Below are 13,701 nucleotides of genomic sequence, written 5' to 3'. Positions count from 1 at the left end.
CTTTGCTGTCCTTGAACTGAAGTTTAAAGCCTAGCTCTTGTTTGCTAAATTATGTGCTCTTGATCAAGTTAATACTGTTTCTTTGAGACCTGGTTTCTGTAGTTGATAAAGTGGAAGAGAAATGCAGCCACTAAGTTCTATGAAAATTAAATGATCGGACCGCCTGGGTGCCTCAGTGGTTGAGCACCTGCCTTTGGCTCAGGGCGTGATCCTGGAGTCCTGGGATCGAGTCCCACATTGCATGGAGCCTGCTTCTCCCTCTGCCTGTGTCTCTGTCTCTCTCTCTCTCTCATGAATAAATAAATTAAATCTTTTAAAAAAAATTTTAAAAAGAAAATTAAATGACCTGCTACACCTAAGGACTGTGGAATGGACAAATTTTGTTTGTTAAAGGAAGCAGAATAGCTACCATCAAAACCATGGATGGAGACAGCCCCGGTGGCGCAGCGGTTTAGCACCGCCTGCAGCCTGGGGTGTGATCCTGGAGACCCGGGATCCAGTCCCATATCGGGCTCCTGGCATGGAACCTGCTTCTCCCTCTGCCTGTGTCTTTGCCTCTCTCTGTGTGTGTCTCTTACGAATAAATAAATAAAATATTTTCTAAAAAAAACAAAAACATGGATGGTAGGGCAGCCCGGCTGGCTCAGCGGTTTCACGCTGCCTTCAGTCCAGGGCGTGATCCTGGAGACCCGAGATCAAGTCCCACATCAGTCTCGCTGCATGGAGCCTGCTTCTCCCTCTTCCTGTGTCTCTGTCTGTCTCTCTCTCTGTGTGTGTCTCATGAGTAAATAAATAAATCTTAAAAAAAAAAAAAAAGAAAAAAGCCATGGATGGTGCATGATTTTCTTCCAATCCCACTCTAACCCAAGAGTCCCAAACTCTCCTCCTTGGTTTTACCATAGGCCACCTACAAATTTTTAAAAGGAGCAGATAGTGCTTAGATAGTAAATGTAGATGCTGGTTGAGTTATTATATCTTGAGCTATTCGTGACAATTACAATCATTTCCAGGGAAGAGAAGGGGGGTGATTGTTGCAACTCATTATATACCAAAATTTATAAGTGTCCTGGCACACCCTGAAGTCTGACCTTTTAACTTATGGAGGCATAAATGGAGCTCCCTGGCTTCCAGGAGAGGGAACTCAGAACTGCCCATTAAAGAATGGCCACGGACTACTATTCCTGCAGGTGGACTTTGTTGAGGTCCACATTTCCCTGGGCAGGAATGCCAGTAGCCCAACTAGCAAAACCTGTGTCTCATAGTGTTACCAGTTGTACTTCCCTCACCCAATTCTGTGTAACCACAGGTAGGTACCAGATGGTGGTAATAAACTTACCCTGCACACCTAAGAAACGAAACATTACTATCTGCGTAGCAAGTATGCAATAAATAGAAGCCACTTTATCAATACTAGATGTGGCCAGTGGGGTGAGAAGCTTCTTTCCAAGATGGGAACAACTTATAACAATGTGCAGAGTATCATCAAGGGGAGTACAAGATATTATCTTACATTCCCAAAAATGTCATGTAACCTTTATCCGTTTTGCTCAGACTTTCATTTTCTTTAAATTCAATCTCCTTGATCTGGTTCCTAATTAACTTGTTATTCTCTGGGCAGCCTGGGTGGCTCAGGGGTTTAGCGCCGCCTTTGACCCAGGGTGTGATCCTGGAGTCCCAGGATCGAGTCCCACGTCAGGTTCCCTACATGGAGCCTGCTTCTCCCTCTGCCTGTGTCTCTGCCTCTGTGTGTGTGTGTCTCTTGTGAATCAATAAATAAAATCTTAAAAAAAAAACAACAACTTGTTATTCTCCAAAATATATAAAAATATCTTCATGGTCAGCTTCCCCCTATTGTTCCTGCTTCAGGGAGGGGAAATTTTTTCCCTCTACCATTCTAGGTTTTTGGCTGAGACCTCACCCCTACTCCCTCTCATAATAAAAGACAGATTAACAGATGAAAAACACTTTCTATACCTTCTATATATATGAGAGATACCAACAAAACTGAGTAGCTCACTAGAATTAAATACCACCAGCTAAACATAAAAGAAAGATGTTTTGCACTGGGGCTGGGTGGGTGGGGAGACCAGTTATGGGAGGTTTTCAACTAAAGCCCAGGAAACTAGGGTATGGTTATTATGCAGATTTAAGTCCATGCTTTCGCCACTAATGAGAGTTTCTAGAGATTTGGTCATCCCCCTCTTCCAGGTATAGAGCGGGAAATACCCTTACAAGTAGATTTTCCTTATAAAGGTAAATGTCTCAAAAAGATAACTTCTATGTGGTTTTCATATTCTTCTGCATCTGTAGCCTATCAAATATAATCAGCTCAAAATAATATGCCAGAAAGACATGTTTTGAGGTGGTATATTTTGCTTCCCTTCATTCTCTTTTCACTCCTACATTACTTCCCTTCTATAAAACTGGACTCTATATCGGCAATATATCCAATATTCTAAAAGGGATTTGAGGAATCTCATGTATTTAAATTAGCCCTAACTGCCCCCACCTCTCACCACCACCACAACACACACTTAACATATAAGCACAAAATGTAGAATCAGGAATCTGTAAAAAAATAAAATAAAAAATGACCAGGTCACACCAAAGAAGGTGTCCTTCCTCTGCCCTGCCCCATCCTGCTCTGGGTTTGCAGACCCTCCTGCTAAGAAGCCTGAGAGTATGTTAAGCTCCATGGGAATAAACAAGGAAATTGCAACAGAGCAAATTAGATGCAGCTACTTAAATTCAACCAAAGGACAGCATTTGCTTATTAAGATCTGGACATGTAAGCCTCAGAAATTTTATCTTGGCCTGATTTGGCCAATTAATAAAACTATTTTAGTTCCCTCTTTCTCTTCATCTGGCTCTATCCACAAACTGAGCCCACCCAGGGTGGAATTTTCAAGAGAACCTAACTCCCCAATTTTCATCTCAGTGGGAGGCCTTCAGAATTTCATCATAAGAGTCCAGAAGCAAACAGGACCTAAGAATTAGCTCTTTCAGTTTTCATAAAAAGAAATTCCTGGGATACAGACAGAAACCAGACCTACTCAGCCTGGTATCAACTCCCCCTCACAAAGCTAGATGACTCCATGGATGACCCTTCAAGTGGCTCCCCTCGCAGGTTGAACAAATCCCTTCTCCCAGGACAGACCTGGCTCCCTCTGTTCCTACTTTTGTGTGGGAGGCCACGGTCTGTCCTTGTGTTTAAAAAAAGGGGGGGGGGGTCAGGAATTATAAAATGATACAGCTGGAAAATTCCATATTTGAAAAGACATAGAATCTAATTCTATATTCTTCTATTTTTAAGGAGTGAAAAAAAAATCAAATACAATGATTATGACAAGAAAAACGCAGGTCCCACTGGACTCCTGGAGAAGCACCATTTATTGAGCAGAGAAATGCATATGAAGATAAAAAAATGAGAGGAGCCAAGAACTTCATAAAGAAAAGGATATGGAGGGTCCAGAGGGGAAGATCTTGGAGGAAAAAGAAGTTGAAGTCAGCAAGATGGGGAGGGCCATGGAAAAGGAGACTTAGGGAAGAGGAAGAGCATGGCTGGCACCTGGACAGAAAACATAGACAAAGAATAAATAGGAAAAGTGGATTTTATGCAATTTGCACATTTACTTGTGATGTTAGTGTGTTTGTAAGAGAAACGAATGAAACTGCAAGCTGCTGATAGGTGAGCAGAGGGTGTGCTGGGGCATCTGGTCATGTTGGATTATAGATCGAGTTTTTATTGAGCGCTTTAAAAAGGTCAAAGGGGATCAATTTCTCTCTCTAAATTTGGTGTCTTGGACATTCTGTGAGCACAAGAAGCCCATTTAATGAGCACTCTTTTTTATTTTGATAGCAGATTTTGCTCTTTGGGTGCAGTGGGAGGCAGGGCACAGGGGATATGAGGAAGAGTTGGGTTTCTCCTTCAAGTAGCTTTTCTTTGATCACCTGAGTCTGATTCAACTCTACTTTCGTTTAACTATACACACATATAACTAATCTGTACAACTAAATCCATATTTTGTGCTAAGCATTTTCAGATTGTTGTGAAATGAGAACTTTATAGGAGAACTGAAGTTAAGAGGTTTAGAAACTTATCCAAAATTCCTGACCAACATTTGGACACATGTTTTTGATTCCTAGATTGGAGTATTTTCCAGCACACCTGTGTGTTTCTCAAAGTACAGACCACAGACAACTACATCAAGTGTCACCAGGGAGCCTATTAGAAATGCAGAACCTCAAGTCCTACCCTAGACCTCCAGGATCATAATCTGCATTTGAACAGGATCCCCAGGTGAGTCATACGCATACTTCAGTGTGAAAAGCTGGCATTTTACCCTATCACTTACTCCCAACTAGAGCAAATTCGTTTCTAGCTATAGCATTCTCTGGTTATAGCTGAGAAAAGTTCTGTATGAAATTTGAAAATTTTATGTCTTTAAGACACCATATGGGATTAAAAAGTAAGCTGCAAAGCAGTGTGTATAGAATAATTCCATTTTAAAATAAATTTTATATAAATAGGCATGTATATCCACACAGAAAATAAAGACTAGAAGGATTTAGATGAAAAATGTTCTCTCTGGTGATGGGATTATAAAGTTTTGCCTTTTGCTTTTTGAGTTTTCTTGAAGAAACACCTATTAATTTTTAGAAGTTAAGTTTTTTTGGTAATTTTCACTGAATCTGGCTAGCCATGGAGTAAGAAAAGTAATGCACAGGAAAACCATGAATTGGTATCAAAGAGAATAGAATGTCACTACAGAAGTTTTCTGGGGTACCAACCAAACACATGGGGCTCGCGGTTATCTTAGCCCATCAGGCGCTCTGCTCCCTGCAGGGAAGGGGCTCCTTCTTCCAGCCCTCCAGGGGGCAGCCCTGTGGACGTTTACAAGCACCAGCTCTTCTCCCCAACGGCGTGAATAATCAGGCATCCTGTTAGCCATAACTCATCCACACAGAGGGTCTGAAAGATTCTGGGCACTTTAACAACAACAAATACTATAAGCAGAGAGGTAATATTTTATAAATAGAGGCAAAATCCACAAATAGAAACAACACAAACTACTCACAATGTTCAACCATAGCACCAAAGAATTTCTAGATTCATTGATATCTTGTGTTTGTGGAAAGTGGGGAAGGTGGGAAACATGAATATCAAAGACACCAAAGTTCAGATCCTTAAGCAAAGGGCTAGCTCTACTTCTTACAAGCTGTGCAAGTTTGGGCCAAAGATTTAAGTGCTCTGTTCCTGTTTCATCCCATTGTCAGCTTCTCAGTTCTTGGCTTTGTGATTTTTGTCTTGTTTTTTAAAGATTTTATTTATTTATTCATGAGAGAGAGAGAGAGAGACAGAGACATAGGTAGAGAGAGAAGCAGGCTCCATACAGGGAGCCCAATGAGGGACTCAATCCTAGGACTCCAGGATCACACCCTGGGCCAAAGGCAGGCACTCAACCACTGAGCCACAAGCCAGGCATTGTCCCTTGGCTTTATGGATTTAATGAGTGCTTTGAAAGCCATGGAGTATACAAATGCATACATTTCCTGGTTGGTTGGGCTAGTCCAAGGAAAAACACTTCTATGTGTCTTCTCTACTCTCAGTTTTCTACTGTAACACTATTTTGCTTCTGACATCAGATGTGTGAATTTTTCACACATCAGGCCATTCTGCAATACCAGCTAGGTGTGCCATGATTTGATTCAGTTCTGGTACTATCTACCTAGATGAAGATCAGATCATACAGGTTAAGGGCCCAACCCAGAGAGGCAGTCTGACTGGCCTGCTATAAATTGGAGGTTCCTACTACTGCGTCCTCAAGTTCTATTAATTTGCTAGAGAGGCTCACAGAACTCAGGAAATATTAACTTACTAGATTACTGGTTTAGTATAAAAGGATATAACTCAGGAATTGTAACCATATAAGTATAATAGAATATAATTCCCTTAGCCAGAGGGCCAAGTCTGCAGAAGAGGTATGGAGCTTCTACATGTGCACTGGGCAAGCTACTCTTCAGTGCCTCTGTGTGTTCCTCTACTCAAAAGCACATCAAAACTTGCTGTTGAAGAGTTTTTCTGGAACATTAATATCCTTTAATCTTCTTCTAATTTACTTGGTCTTTTTTTTTTTAAGATTTTATTTATTTATTAATGAGAGGCACAGAGAGAGAGGCAGAGACACAGGCAGAGGGAGAAGTAGGCTCCATGCAGGCAACCTGACATGGGACTCAATCCCAGGGCTCCAGGATCACACCCTGGGCTAAAGGCAGAGCATAAACCACTGAGTCACCTGGGCTGCCCTTCCTTGGTCTTTCTGAGCCCATCCTGAGCCTATCTGGGGCCCTATCCTGAGTCACATAGGCACAAAGTCAGGTATAATTGAAAGGGCTTGTTACAAATCACAAAAGATACTCTCACTTTGGAAATCACCAGGGTTTGAAGAGCTTTGTGCCAGGAAACCAGGACAAAAACCAAATGTATTTCTTGTTTTACCACAGCTGGTTATCCCACATTTGACCCCTTAAATCCAATCTAGGTCTCCTTCTCCAAGCCAGACTATGCCTTGAGATGCTGTGTCTGTCTTCCTCTCTCTTGCTGTTCTCTTTTGCTGTTCTATCTTTGGGTGTTCACAAGCTGTTCAGTTGGCCCTCAGTTCTTCTTCAGGAGGAATTGTTCTAAAAATAGGTATAATTTGGTGTGTTTTGTGGAGGCAGTGAGTTCAAGATCTTCCTACATCACCATCTTGGATGAGAACCCCTGAGATGCTGATATCTTTAGACTGTATTTTCCAGACCCCTTTACCCATTGGGGTTGGCCAACAGGAAGCAACAACAAAAACTAGAGGACAGGAAGAGACAGAGGTAGAGGTGAGGGTATTTCCTCCTTCACTCCTGCTTCCTTTTTTTTCTTTTTCCTTTTTTTAATTTTTATTTTTAAAGATTTTATTTATTTATTCATAGAGACACAGAGAGAGAATGAGAGGCAGAGACACAGGCAGAGGGAGAAGCAGGCTCCATGCAGAGAGCCTGATGCGGGACTCGATCCAGGGTCTCCAGGATCACGCCCTGGGCTGCAGGTGGCGCTAAACCGCTGTGCCACCGGGGCTGCCCTTTTTCCTTTTTTTAAAAAGAGATTTTAATTATTTATTCGAGACAGACAGACAGAGAGAGTGAGCACAAGCAGGGGGTAGGAGCAGAGGGAGAAGGAGAAGCAGGTTCCCCACTGAGCAGGGAGCCCCATGTGGGACTTGATCCCAGGGTCCCGAGGTCATGACCTGAGCTGAAGGCAGATGCCCAACAAACTGAACACCCAGGCACCCCTCCTGCTTCCTTCTTAACAGATACCTATGTTACTGAAAAGAAATCTCAGAAGTGTACATGCCATCATCTTTACTGTGCAACACTGAAGGCTGGAAAGACATTCTTGAGATTTTGAAGGGCTAATTTTTGAGGATGAGATTTCCTTGTTCACTTTATTGCCAAACACCGAGCTTACAAACCTCAGACTTTTACAATAGGGAACAATTTGGGGGTATGATTCAGCAGCCTAGTGAATCTCAGATTGTGGGTGACACTTCCCTGGTTTTCAAGGAGCTGTGGAAAAAACACCAAATGTGTATGCTTGACTGTAGTGTTCTCTGCAGATGGAATGAATCAAGTGTCACATACAAAAACTCTCTGTTATTTTCCAAGTGTATGTAGATAGAATCACAACAAAATACAAAACCTTATAAAGGCATGACTGAATCCACAAGGGCTTGTATATCATTACATACTTTCTCAATATAATTAAAAGTAGGGACCCCTGGGTGGCACAGCAGTTTGGCGCCTGCCTTTGGCCCAGGGCGCGATCCTGGAGACTCGGGATCGAATCCCACGTCGGGCTCCTGGTGCATGGAGCCTGCTTCTCCCTCTGCCTTGTCTGTCTCTGCCTCTCTCTCTCTCTCTCTCTCTCTCTGTGACTATCATAAATAAATAAAAATTTAAAAAAATTTTTTTTCAATATAATTAAAAGTACAAGCCCTGTCATGCTGGACCATTCTTTTAATATCAAAATTTTGGAATGAACTCAGCTTATTTTCATTGAATTCACTTTTTTTTTTAAATGTGTGTCAAACTGCTGAGGGGTTTTTCCTCCTGTTTATTGCCTGAATTCACTCTTTTTATTATTTTGGTTTATAATTTTGAGAAAACTTTTCCCTTTGATTCATTCAACAAAATGAATCAAACTCCTATAAATTAATCAATATAAATTCAATATTGAAATAAACATTTGGATTCCTTCAAAAAGTGGTAGGACAAACACCATCTAATGGACCTTATGTTTTAATGAGGAAGGCATTCATTATTACCCAAATATTTGTTTAAATTGCATTTTTGACAAATGCTATTGACCAAAGTCATAGGGTCAGAGTAGGAATATACCAAGGGATGTGTTCTGGACTAAAGTATCAGGGAAATCCTCCCCAAAGAAGACAGATTTAATATTGTTAATCTTTTGTTAATATTCTTGAAATCTGCCCTCGGGTAGGTCAGTGAACAACACTCAGGACTTTGTCATCAAGTCCTTCTTACATCTGGTGTGATGGAAATTTTGCAAACACTCTCCAGTGTCTTGTACTTAGGGAGAAAAGAACTATAAAATGAAAATTTGAAAATGTTCAGCATATTACTTTACACTCTTGTTATAAATGAGGACTCTCCTTCTTGCCTTGCATATATTTTTGAAGATGTTCATTTTAAGGCTCCTCATGCTAGATTGTAAGGGAGGGCAGTCGAGTAGTACTTTTAATTGTGATTTGCAACATTCTTCTTTACTATTGGAAAATTAACCTGGAGCGGGTGGTGTGAATATATTGGTTTACTTTATTTTTAAAAATATACTGTGTTAGGGGCCCTTGGGTGGCTCAGTCAGTTGAGTGTTTGCCTTCGGCTCAGGTCATATTCCAAAGGTCCTGGGATTGAGCTCTGCATCGGGCTCCCTGCTCAGCTTTTCCCTCTCTTCTCTGCTGCTCCCCCTGCTTGTGCTCTCTGTCTCTGTCAAATAAATAAATAAAATCTTTAAAAAAAATTCTGTGTTATATTGAAGTTTATTAGTCTTTGCTCATCAGAGTAGTTTCTTTGGATTTTTTTTTTTAAGATTTTATTTATTTATTCATGAGAGACACAGAGAGAGAGAGGCAGAGACACAGGCAGAGAGAGAGAAGCAGGCTCCACGCAGGGAGCCTGATGCGGGACTCATTATGGGGCTCCAGGAGCACGCCCTGGGCCAAAGGCAAGCACCAAACCGCTGAGCCATCCAGGGATCCCCAAGATTTATTTAGTTTCTTTGGATTTTAAATGTATATACATCATGTTGATTTAGAATCTGGTTCTAGCATGTGCTAGATATAATAGATATTGTGATTTTATGAGGTCATCACAGACCAGGAGCAAGGGAGCTCTTATTCTGTTAAATACAAAGTTATCAAGGCTATGAGGTTTGAACTTAACCTACTTTGTACTGAACTTGGAATAATTCTCGAAATCCTCTAATGTTATGGGAAAAGAACACTTTATGCATATCAAATAAAATAAATCAATATTAGCAAGGACCTAGACAATACCATAATGAGCCTGAGTGAATGCAATCACAGAAAGAGTAAGGCATTGAAACAAGACTCAGCCAGGGCAAAACCTGGCAGTTGTTGAAATTGTGAGATAAATATAAAGTTTTAAAAATTTTATTTAAGGGACAGCCCAGGTGGCTCAGTGGTTTAGCGCCACCTTCAGTCTAGGACATGATCCTGGTGACCCGGGATAGAGTCCCACGTCAGGCTCCCTGCATGTCTCCCTCTGCCTGTGTCTCTCTGCCTCTCTCTCTTTCTGTGTCTCTCAGGAATAAACAAACTCTTTTAAGAAATAAAATAAAAATAAAATTTTATTTAAGTAATCTCTATACCCCTTATGGGGCTCAAACTCATGACCCTGAGATCAAGAGTCGTGCACTTCTCTGACTAAACCAGCCAGGTGCCCCAAGACAGGTTTTTTTTTTTTTTTTTTTTTTTTAATAAAATAAAGAATGAGGATAGACTGTCCAGGTGAGAGATTGAAGGGGACCTGTGAGGGAAAGAAAAACTCTTCCTCTCCCCTCAAGTTCTTCCAGTTGGATGAAGAATTAAATTCACAGGAGACAGATTAATAGGGAAAAATATTCAACATTTTATTACTGGCACCTGGAGGCCCAACAATGACATGAAGACCTAAAGAAATGCTCAAGGCAGGCAGTTCTTTTTACACAAGGAGACAATAAATTTGTGAGGAATTGACAGGGCAAAGAGAATTTAACTTTGGGAGCTTCAGTTAATAAAGAATTCTCAACAGACATTGGCCTGGGCTAGTAAATTAGTCAAAGTAACAAAGGTTTTTGTTTTTGTTTTTTATATTTTTTGTCTTTTTGTTTTAGAGAGAGTGGAGAGAGTGAGGGGGAGAGAGCATCTGAAGCAGACTCCAGGCTCAGTGTGGAGCCCAAGGTAGGGCTCCATCCCAACACATTGAGATCATGACCCAAGCCGAAATCAAGAAATTAAGAATCAGACACTTAACCCAGGTATCCCACAAAGGTTGTTTACATAGACTTCTCTGCTCTAAATTTCCCATCTCCTGCGATAAGGTTGCCTCTTTACCTCCCATCATAAGGTGAGCACCTTTCACGTGGGGGATCTGTTTCCTGCTTTCCAGGAGACAGAGGAGGGTCTGAGTGTTTTTCTTGCACAGGCTGTCTCATATAGAACTTTTATTTAAAATAATATACCCCCCCATTTAAAATAAAATAATATCCAAAGTGTCCCTTCTTGGGCCCACCTGCCTTTGGCTCTTATTCTTGTTCCATTCTCAGAAGGAATGGTTCTCAGCTTCCTGCCCTCCTGATATAGAGCTTCTGGTACTAATTCCAATGTGGGGACAGGGTTACCCACACCATGTACAACACCCTGGATACCAGCTTGGTGTCCTAACAATTCAACTCAATTCTGACATTGTCTATCTGGAGATAGCTTCTGACCCTCCTGGTTAAGGGTTCAGTCCTATAAAACACCCTCACACATATACTCGAGATGCCAGTCACAAGCCCTAGGCTGACAACTCTGCTTTTAACTGGTCAGAGGTCGCACACCCTCTCCTCGGGCTTGGTTGATTTGCTATAGCAGCTCACAGAATTCAAAAAATGCTCTTACCCACTAAATCGCTGGCTTATTATGAAAGGAAATTAACTCAAGAACAGGCAGATGGAAGAGAGGCATAGGGAATGCATGGGAGAGTGGGGAGCTTCCATGCTCTTGAAAGCGTGGCTTGCTCTCAATGTGCCACTCTCCATGTATTTCCACTTGTTCATCAACCCAGAAACTCTCCACAGCCATCCTTTTGGGTTTCATGGAGGCCTCATTACACAGGGATGATTGATTAAATCATTGGCCATTGTCAGTTGAGCTCAACATCCATCTCCTCATCCCCCTCCCAGAGGTCAGAGAGTTGGACTGAAATTTCCAACCCTAATCAGAAGCATGGCTCCACCAGCAACCAGCCCCCATTCTTAGGCTCTTTCCAAGAGTTGCCTCATTAACATAACAAGACGCATTGATTCTCTCAGCACTTAGGAAATTCCAAGGGTGTGGGGAGCTGTGAGCTAGGAACCCTGGAGCAAAACCAAATATATATTTTTCTTATAAATCACAACATCCCAGCTGGGAAGGATTTTATTTTATTTTATTTTTTGGGGGGGAAGGATTTTAGAGAGCTATTTGGTTGAAGGTATAAAGGATTAAAATATTCATCACACCTTTAACCCTATGGAACATGGTGTCTAGCCTCTTTCAGAGCGCTCACGGCCCTTCTTTCAACTTAAATCACACCACACATCACACCATGATAATCGGTGCATTTCCATGCTAAGCAATGAAGCTGCAGCTTCTTCACTTATGCAATTAGGATAATACTAATACTTACTTTGCACATTGCTGGGAGGTTTAAGGGAGGCAGTGCATGTAACAGACTGACCACGATGGCATGAGTGTGGCAAAGATGAAAAAGTACTGACAGGGCCTCTGGGTGGCTCAGTGGTTGAGCATCTATCTGCCTTTGGCTCAGGGTCCTGGGATCAAGTTCCACATCAAGCTCCTCGCGGGGATCCTGCTTCTCCCTCTGCCTATGTCTCTGCCTCTCTCTCTGTGTCTCTCATGAATAAATAAAATCTTAAAAAAAAAAAAGAAAGAAAGAAAGAAAAAGTACTGACCGTCTTTATCAGCACCACTATGATGGCAGTTAGAAGAGGGGCCCTGTACTCATTACTGTATTCTGAGCGCCTCCTACACTGTCAGGCATGTGAAAACTGCTCGAAAGTTGTGAAATGAGTAAAAATCTTACCAAAAATCTAGAATGAAAAAAAAAATCTAGAATGCGCAGGGTTTAGAATTCAGAATGACAAGAGGTCTCCTTTAGGTGTTTTGTTTTGAGTTTTGGTTTTGACTGCCCACATCAAAAATCCAGTTATAGAAACCTAACTTTAACTTTACAGTGACACCAAAGAAAGTGAAAAATTCTTGGTCTTATCTTAAACAACAGAAAGAATGTGTTTCTAATTAGGGAAAAAAAATACCTTGACCACCAGCTTCCAAACACTGACTTCCTGAAAGAAAGTGGAAACATGCAAATCTAAAGAGTAATCTGCAGCTTCTGCAAGAACCCCCCCTCAGGGCCATATCAAGGAATACTCCAGAAGGGAGTAGTTTGCATCCACCAATGAGACCAGCTTCCCTCTGCAAAGCCCCTTTTATAGGCAGAATTCTTTTATCCATTTCCTTGGGGTTTTTATTTCACTTTGTGGGCTGCTTGCAAAGTTCTGGTTTGAGAGAGCAATGGAGAGAGGGGGGGTCAGAATGCAGGATGAGTTCCTCCAAATGTCAGGCTGGGTAGTGCCAGGACAGCTGGGCCTGAAACCCGGCACCCAAGGAGGGGTACTGGTGTGGCCTGGCAGGAGGTTTGCTCAGCCTCATCTGGTTTCTCTTACTGCTCGCTGCAAAGGGCCTGAGTTATTGCATTCTTTCTCGATGTCTTACATAAAATCAGATTATTAAGTGCAGAGACAGTCGACTGTTCTGTGTCCTTCTGGCTAGCATTTTACATCACCATAGCAACATCAATAAACAGAGAAGTAAATTAACCTCCAAAGAAGTCTACTGGCTTCATACTGTCCAAATTGCTCTCACCTTCTCTGCTTGAAAAGACACACTTGCGCACACACATACACACATGCACACACACACAGTTGTGGTGATTGTTATCTCTGTGCATTATTTGACCCAACAATGACAAGGCCTAAGAGCACAGTGTGGTTCTTGTTACCCTTTCCTTTATAAAAACCCTTTAATTCCTTCCTGTTGCCTATAGAATGAAGGCTGATTTCCATGCCTGGAGTTCAGAGTCCTTGATCTTTTCCAAAGCCACATCTACACCATTATTTACAATACCCCTTATAAGCCATTCAAGGAGAAAGAGGTCTAAATTCTTTATCAGACTTTTTCTTACCTGACCTTGTTATTTCTGTCCACGGTCCCCATTGTCATCTGAGCACAACCAAGGCAACTTTTAAGTCCACCTCCAACACTGAATCCCAGACCTAGCTTTCTCTCTGTTTCTCCTGCTACCACCTAGGACTGAGCA

This window comes from Canis lupus, chromosome 2, assembly GCF_011100685.1.
Source record: "Canis lupus familiaris isolate Mischka breed German Shepherd chromosome 2, alternate assembly UU_Cfam_GSD_1.0, whole genome shotgun sequence".
NCBI lineage: Eukaryota > Metazoa > Chordata > Mammalia > Carnivora > Canidae > Canis > Canis lupus.
Note: the sequence above shows the minus strand (reverse complement) of the source record.